The sequence below is a fragment of the Chrysemys picta genome, chromosome 7 (genome assembly GCF_011386835.1).
Source record: "Chrysemys picta bellii isolate R12L10 chromosome 7, ASM1138683v2, whole genome shotgun sequence".
Lineage (NCBI taxonomy): Eukaryota > Metazoa > Chordata > Testudines > Emydidae > Chrysemys > Chrysemys picta.
The window spans coordinates 87,486,622-87,495,550 of NC_088797.1; the positions used below are offsets into that span (position 1 = coordinate 87,486,622).

The window sequence follows — 8,929 nt, forward strand, 5'->3', positions numbered from 1 at the left end:
TGTGACTAGGTGGGTATGTTGTGGCAGATCAAATAGCTGTGTATATGAGTGTGGGGCTGGGTGCAAGTGACTGTGAAGCTGGGGTCAGTTCAGATGAGTGTGCAGATGAGCATCCAGAGGATAAGATTTCTCCTCTGCCATGAACATCACCCTGTGCATTTTCGATGGAAAGTGATTAATTCCATCTAGTTCGTGGGCACCAGCTGCCTCCCACCTTTGCATTTGCAAATAGCAGAGAGGACGGTATTTACAGAACCAAAAACATATGGCAACCGCACCTTTTAACCCATTGGGAAATGACTGAAGATCATTGTACTCCATGCATTTAAAGCATAAAAACCTTTCATCTGAAAGAAATTCCCTTCCCCCATACCTGTATCAATTACAGAAGATGCATTAAGAGGTTTTAGTAATGATTTCTTGTCAATAAACTGAGCCTCTAAGTCCCTGTGCTTTAGTGACCTGATTCAAACTCTCTTGGGGCAAAATGCACCAGCGAAAGTAGTGCTACAAATACAAAGGCAGGAAGAAGCAGAGATAATGGAAAAGAGATACTAGATGAGAAAAAAAAAGATCAGAGAGCGCGATCTGTATGAACACAGATAGCAAGTTTAAAGGAAGGAGATTCTTTACTCTGTGCCTTTACAAATTATTTCCTTCCCTATGACTCTTCTTCTACTCTCTTACTTGAAGGTTTAAAAGCTTTGGAGGCTGCAGCATGACTGACTTTCATATTGAGTCAGCTGAAGATTTAACTAGACAAAAGGAAACTGCTGTCCTTTTTCTTCCTCAGTGTATAATATAGCCGCAGTAAGATTAGGGGACAGCCCTAACTGGGAACCATTCCCAGCACTAAACTGAGCAGAGATTTACACTGAGGCAATTCCTCTGCACTCTGACCACCTCAAGGCCCTTGCTTTCTTATGTGTGCATTGGCTTAACATTCCTTATTTACTACAGGCTGAATCCTGCCTTCTACTGTGCTCATGTACAGAGAAGGTTGGGGCCTAGCTTACAAGAAACCTCTTCCATACAAATACAGACGCCCCCCAACTTACACAATTGTTCCGTTCCGGAAAGCCTTGCATAATTCGAATTTTGCATAAGTCGGAAACGTATACCCGTACGTTATGCAAAAATCCTATTTCTGGTTTATGGAACTTTTTCCGTAAGTCAGGTCTTGTGTAACCCGTGGAGAGTCTGTAACAGGGCAGGATTACTCTACAGCACTCAGTAGAGAACTAAGAAAGCAAGCTAGCTAATCCATTGGCTCAGACACCATGTCATAAAGGAGGTGTCATTGGGATACAGGGGGCACTTTTAGCCACATTCACCAGCAAGTGTTTGCTTCTGTTCAGAGAAGTAGGGGGGGAAGTGTCCTCACAGCTAACTTTCAACTTCTCAACACCCAGCATTTATAATGGTGTTAAATATATTAAAAAGTGTTTTTAATTTATAAGGGGTGGGGTCACAGTCAGAGGCTTGCTATGTGAAAGGGGTCACGAGTACACACGTTTGAGAACCACTGGAGCAGAGGATGCCTTAAGCCAGTGGCTCTCAACCTTTCCAGACTACTGTACCCCTTTCAGGAGTCTGATTTGTCTTGCATATCCCTAAATTTCACCTCACTTAAAAACTATTTGCTTACAAAATCTGACATAAAAATATGAAAATATCACAGCACACTATTACTGAAAAATTGCTGACTGCCTCATTTTTACCATATAAATATAAAATAAATCAATTGGAATATAAATATTGTACTTACGTTTCAGTGTATAGAATATAGAGCAGTATAAACAAGTCACTATCTGTATGAAATTTTAGTTTTTACTGACTTCGCTGGTGCTTTTTATGTAGCCTGTTGTAAAAGTAGGCAAATAGCTAGATGAGTTGATGTGCCTCCTGGAAGACCTCTGCGTGCCCCAGGGGATCACACACCCCTGGTTGGGAATCACTGCTTTAAGCAACATCTTTGATTCCTCTATCTGCACCAATAAATACCTGAGCTCTCATCATTTCTGTGGGTCCTGTCTCTGCATTTTGGAGTGAGTCTTTCTCCCACACAGATTTCCACATAAGGAAGGAAACAAACTGTATACATTGTCATGTAGTTCACATATACATATATCAAACATATGTGTATAAAAGAGCTAACCCTAGATAAAACTGTCTTGGGTTCATATCAGAAAAATCATACATACACGAGACCTTAGGAATTAAACCCTGTTATTAATTGTATATATTCTTCACATACCCGAAGTAGGGAACTATTCCATTTGACTTCAAATGGGATTTGGAACAGGCCCTAGATAAGTAACATTTTGGGACCTTATGGTCTGTCCAATTTATAGTACTGCTTGCCTGTGTTATATATAGCATATATGTGAAGTTATTATTTCATTAAATATATGACAAAGATATGGAAAATATAGTTTTATTATATAGGTAAGCAATGTCTACCCAGAGAGAACTTTCTGGTGTGCCCAGCACCAGTGGGTATCTGAGCACCAGATAATGGCCATGCTAGTCACAGATTCAGATAACTGTCTGGGATTGAATTTCTAGTAACCAACTTCTTCTTTGTGCTATCTAACTGCTCACACCCAAGATATCCAGCCCACAAAGGGAGCGCACGAGAGAAGTAGTCTGTCTCTTTTCTGCCTTTTTTGGAAAGTCAGAGTGTGCTTTTTTGGAAAGTTAAACCAGTAACTCAGATCCCAGATTGTTGGGGAGATAATGGGGAGTGGTAGGGGACATGCCCTGTATGTGTGACTGCCTCAGGCAGCTAGGGCCCTAGTACAGATCCTCATACCAACATGATTTCTACTTTTGGCAGGTACACAATGCCTGAGGGAGCTGAGTGCAGGGCTGGTCTCAACTTCAATAATGATGCACATTAGGGCTACTTATGTGCCCATTTCTGTCCAGCTAATCTATCTTTCTAGGTTTCTACCCCCACCCACCAGTATAGTTCCTGTGTAGGGAGGGATATTATGACTGATTGCAGGTGCCAGACAGAATATGTCCCGTTGTCTAAAGGCAAATTGAGTCTGCCGGGTATGCACATTCCCGGGAAATCAGGACACCCTTTGCAAAAAAAATCCCTGCATTTTTATTATATAATGAGGAGATGTGAAAGGAAAATTCAAACAGGAATGAATGGAAGAAATCCAGAGGCTCAGGAAGTCAGTTCTGAGCCAACCATCTTGTGCTGCCAAACTTATCCTCAAGCATTTGGTGCTCCAGGGAGGTGCATCCTCCACCCATGTCATCCTCCAACACTTGTAAGTTACAGGGATAGGCTCTGTTTAGAAGATTTTTTAAAAGACCTTTATCTTATCTTCCTTTGCCGCCAAAAATTGTCTGGATTCTATCCAAAGCTCTCCAGCAGAACAGGGGTCTGAGCATGCAGTGCTTGCAGCTTTCCCATTCTTCTCAAAATTGTAAAAACGTCTTGTAAAAACAAAATTAAAGGCCTGGATGTCGGCCACAAAACCCTGACTCTGGACATGTTTGCTGTTGTACGTGACTCAGGGGAAGAAAAGCCATTGGCATTAAACTTCTTTATAAATCTATTGATGGTATTTTATCACTTCCCGACATTCTTCAATAAAAACCACTCAGCTACGTTTACAAATTATAAAATTAGTTTTATGTGCAGGATCCAGCTAATGGCACAGCTAAATCTAGTGAGCAGAAAGATTAGCTGCTTTTTCCTTCGCAGTACTAGAATTTATTGTATAGCATGTTTGTGCGAGGAGGGGGGAGCTGAAACCATTCCTGGGTAGAATGATTTTCCTCTTGAGCTGAAGCTTTCAAGGGTCAATGATGAGTCGACCAGTGACCGGAGAGTTTTGTAAAGGTCTTCTCTGTGGTGATGAAACAGAACTGGATGGGTGAGGGATATGCTTGTGGTTTATAGGCAGCATATTCCCCATCTATAAACAAGTGAACACCAACCTGAAGGAGAAACAAATACAATGAGAGGTGGATTTAAGACATCAGGAATGGAGCAAGAAATAGAGAGATCTGTTACTAAGAATTTTATAAAAAAGAGACACAGTGTCTAATTTTTTATTCTATCTATATTTGTGTGCAATGTTTGTATGTTTCATACAGTGCATTAAGCAAGAGAGAACACACCAGTGGCAACAAACCATATCTATTGAAATATTACAATGATGGACTGTTATGAATTTAGAATAGATGTTACATGACATTTATTATATGCATTTTATAGACTGCCATATCCATGTGGCTCTAATGCTTACTGTGGATTGGACCAGCATCCAGCCAGCCCCACGATCAAGGACTGTATCCTCACTACCATCCCTCCCGCCAGGCAATAAGGACTCCTGAGCTGCAGCCCAGGATCTAAACAAGAAATTGATCTCAGGCATTTCTAAGACACCTATTATATTGATAGCTACGGACAAACATAAATATTTATTAATCATAGCACAACCGTGAGAAAGATACGTTGGTAAATATTTCCCATTTTTCACATGGGGAAACCGTCACCAATTGTTTAGGGCCAATATTTTCAAATGCGGGTGCCCAAAGAGACCTAAATCCATATTTTGTCACCTAAATGAGTGGCCTAATTAGCAATATTGCTGAACACCTACAGCTCCCAATGAAGTGAATGGGAGCGGTGATGGTGCTCAGGACCGTTGAAATTCAGGCCTTTGAAACACAGACTTAGGTATCACTGACTCCGTAGAGTTATTGGCCTAACCAAGTGGAGAATCAAGCCCCGTCGGTTTCTACGTTTTGTGAATTTTGCCTGCTTCTTTATCACAAGTGTTGGGGCTATAAACGACCAATGCCCTGTGAGCCTAATACAGTGACATTGTTTGGATCAGGTCAACGTACCTAGGATATTATTCCCCCCTTAATGCATTCAGCTGCTTAGTAATCCTTTCTCTGATGGGAAACGCTTTAGAGACAAAATACAAACTCCCCCAAATTAAAGGCTAGCTTTTGCTTTTTCCTAATCAGCTTTGAATACTGGGAACAGAAAGAGAAAATACATCTTCAAGACATGTTCTCAGACTTACACATTCTGCTCACTTTAAAAAAAAACGTTTTCCTCTCTAGTCGTAGTCACTCACAAATCAGTCCTTGAAAGAGTTCTTCAAGTGGGTAGGCAACGATCGGTAGGACAGTTACAGTGGGATTATTTAGTTGTATAAACTTTACAGAAACAAGAGGTACGCATACTACAATATCTTTCCCATATACAATCCTGATCCAGTCAAGTACCAGGTGATTTGAGTATGTAGCTCACTCCTATGAAATAGCTGTTATGTTTGTAATACAGAGAGACCCGAACCAAAACACTGGCCCGGAACATGCTCAAACTTTGGGCAAACTTGGATTTGGATCCAAATCTAAATTCTGTCACCTGGACTCATCTCTAACTAATATACCCATAAGGCCTGAATTTCAGAGGTGCGGAGCATCCGCGGCTCCCCTTGACTTCAGTTAGCGTTGTGGATGCTCAGCACTTCTGAAAAATTGGACCCCTGGGGCTTAATCCTGTCTGCCACTAACAAGTGCGGAGTTGTTGGGGTGTGTGCAAAATAAATTATAATGAGCAGGATAGAAAGCACAAGCAAATCTGATCCAGAATTAATGAGAGCATTGCTGCACAGCTGCCAAGTTACTCCGGTCTTGTAGCCTACTTTCTTATGTGCATGGAGCATCAATCCAAAGCCTCTCTCCCTCTATCAATCCTCCAACCTTACCTCATTCACATCTCTCCTAAAAATGCTGCATCCCTCCCCCCCACACACACAAACAACTGTTTACCTTTTAAAAGCACCAGCACAACCAACAACAGTTGAATCACCAAGTGTCACAGAGTCCTAAAATGAGGAATTGTGCAATATTATTTCTACAATCCCTAGCCTGCTTCCCCCGCTCTCTTCCCTATGTTATTGCCCCACTTACCTGCCAAGCCTATCATTTAGATTTGGGGGTATTTGTTTACTATGAAGCACCTAATACACTTATGTGTGCTGTAAAATAACAAATAGTAGGAGAAGTAAAGCCAGAAAGGGTTGTGTGTAGCCAGGGCCGGTTCTGGTTTTTTGGCCGCCTCAAGCAAAAAAAAAAAAAAAAAAAAAACCTGCGGCGCGGCCGGAGCGCGAGTGCAGGGGGACCGGCTGGGGGGTAGGAGGGGAAGAGAGCGGGCGGGAGAGAAAGAGAAGGGGGCAGCCAGAGCTACAGCAGGGGCGCTGCCACGTGGCCCCTCCCGCTGTGCCGCCTCCTGCCACCTGCTGCGAGGGCTCCGCTCCGGTCAGCAGGGAGGGAAGGAAGAGAACTGCCCTGCAGGGCACTCTGGTTCTCGGTGCCACCGCCCCCTACAGGGCGGCCGGAGCGGAACAAGAAAAAAAAAAAAAAGCGGCCATGCCGCCCTAGGATTGGGCAGAATGCCGCCTCCAACAATCTGCCGCCCCAAGCACCAGCTTGCTCAGCTGGTGCCGGGAGCCGGCCCTGTGTGTAGCTTGCTAACCACCCTATCTTCATGCTGAAGATCATACTTAAGTACATGTCCTTCCAGACACACTCATTCTCTGCCCACCAACTGTTTTCTCCCTGGTCCTCTCCAGAGTTAGCAAGACAACATGTAAGGGCTGGGGGTCATAGCACACGGTGTGGAAGATTATGCATGGATTCTGCCAACACATGCAGCTAAATCCTGTTTGTCTTCATCAGGCAAGGGCTCATTGCTCATGCAAATACTTCTTCTGAAATCAGGGCAACCACTTGTGCTAGGCAAGTGGGATTTCACCCTGGAGAATCAGGAAAGAGCAGCATGCTGACTAGCTAAGAAGATGCTTCTCTATACACACACAAATGTGATAATTAGCTACGTCAGGAAAGGAACTACAGAATGAGTGTTAAAGTGTAACAGAGTTTTAGAAATATCTGTTTGTAAATTGGCTGGAATATGCCAGGGCTTCCAACTCTTAAAGGCACCACAATAAAAGCACTAGCAATGTAGTCTGAGCCCTGAATTGCCCTATATCTGCTGTAACAGAAAAGAACCCTGCCCTGGTTAAATACAACACTGCTATGATTAACCAAACCTTGAGATGAATATGCTTTTTCATCTCTGATTTCCATATGCCCCTGAACCTTAGTCCTACACCCTCCAGAATGGTTTTCCATTTTCACATAGCCTGATGAGTGTCATTTTGATGTACAGATGTATAAAGGAGTCTTTGTTTACAAAATGACAGCCATGAAATGCAAATAAAAAGCCCAAGAAGCACAAGATCAAACGGGCCAATTCTGTCCTTTCAAAGGCATTGAAACTGCAAAGCTCACAATAAGCAACATTTGTGCCTGGAACATTAAATATGATACTAAAAGCATCTTCTGCATGAAAACAACATGCATATGAGTTTATTTATGATGCAACTTTAATCTCTTCAATAGCAAGTCTTTAAAGCTTCTTTCAGGATGAAAAAAATAATACTGGGTAATGAATCAAGGCCTTAAGAGGCTGATAAGCAGCAGGGAGCCCTGGTGGAGAGTGCACTCCTGACTTAATTAAAGTCTTAAAAGATACTCCAAGAAACAAAATCCATTTTACCCATCAATGCGATAAAAGACTGCAAGTTCCCTTAAACTCACCTGCCTGCCTCATGAATCTTCTCGCTGGAAAGCGAGGCAAAATGTGGTCTTCTTTCATTTAATTCTTCAAACCAGCAATTTTCTTGCAAGCACTACAGTTTTACTGCTCACTGGAAACACTAATGGGAGCTGTACCTATGCAGTGAGAGGAGAAGATGGTTTAAAGTGTTCTGAAGGCAGAGGTGCATCAAAGCCCTCTGAAGTGATTGAAGACATGCTGGTATTCTGAGGATACGGCATGTGTTCTGAGCTAAAGCTTTAGGAGATGGTGGGGTTTACTGAAGGCAATGGAGTTGTGCCAGATTCACCGTACTGTAATTGAGAGCAGAAATGGGTACGTTATGAACTGAATGCAACCTTTAGTATGGAATCACTACTAGCACCTCCATAATAAATCCCTCTGTGCATTCATTTGGTTGAAAAGCTAGTAACTGTCAATGTATCATAGATTAAAAATAATATTTCATTTAGATCTCATTCAGAATGGCTCTGCTGAGTTTTGTTTCAAATCAGAGTGTGCAACATAGTTCCCTTTTATTAGCCTGTTGTTGGTTAGATCTGCCTCCCTCCCACATTCCTGTTGGGGACTGATACTTCCCTGAGGGTTAATGGTTACTTAGGCTGAAGATCTAGTATCGTTTCCCTCCCTTGTCTTTTTGAAGTCACACTTCACTGGGAGCTCACTTTTCACGCTCACCTCCACCAGGCTGTGTAGCTGCCCCTTTATCATCTCAGGGAACTTGCTCAGCTTCTTCACCTCATCCCATTGCGCTGGGCTGCTGAGATTCTGCTACAAGCCTTTATCCAGCGCTGGCAGGAATATTGTAGCTTGTTGTTTGCTGAGATTTCTCTTGTATTCCCTTTGGTATTTGCAGCTGGGCAGGTCTCTAACACTGAGAACACTCTCCAGCATTCTGCTTGCCAAACCGTTTCCAAAAGCTCTGCATTAGCTTTCTGCCAATTATTCTTTACTTTCTCACTGATGATAGTTTGCTCTGCACTCTTCATACATTTAATAAGCCTGTTGAGATGAGTTCCTGTCTGCATCCTGTAAAACTTGCCCATACGGGTATTGCCCTGGCCTCTTCTTTTGTCATTCAGTGTCGCACGCATTCTAAAGCAATATGCATTTCCTCACCTTTTGGGGGCGAAGCCAGACTTTGCGGCACCTGCTCCCCTACTTGGTGTAAACTTTGCTTGTGCCAATCAGAAACGAACACAAACAGGTTTTGGGCCCCGTCCCCTATGACACTTCTATGATGTCATAGTTGGTACTTTA

General features: G+C 42.7%; 1 long non-coding RNA gene across 1 annotated transcript; it reads right to left on the reverse strand.

The window, feature by feature from the left end:
* Window positions 1-3,091: 3,091 nt before the first annotated feature.
* Window positions 3,092-8,442, reverse strand: LOC135972943 (uncharacterized). The gene is made up of 2 exons (XR_010589554.1): window positions 7,651-8,442; window positions 3,092-3,963 (listed from the first exon to the last, which is right to left on the reverse strand). It is a non-coding gene; the product is annotated as an uncharacterized LOC135972943 (long non-coding RNA).
* Window positions 8,443-8,929: the final 487 nt, after the last annotated feature.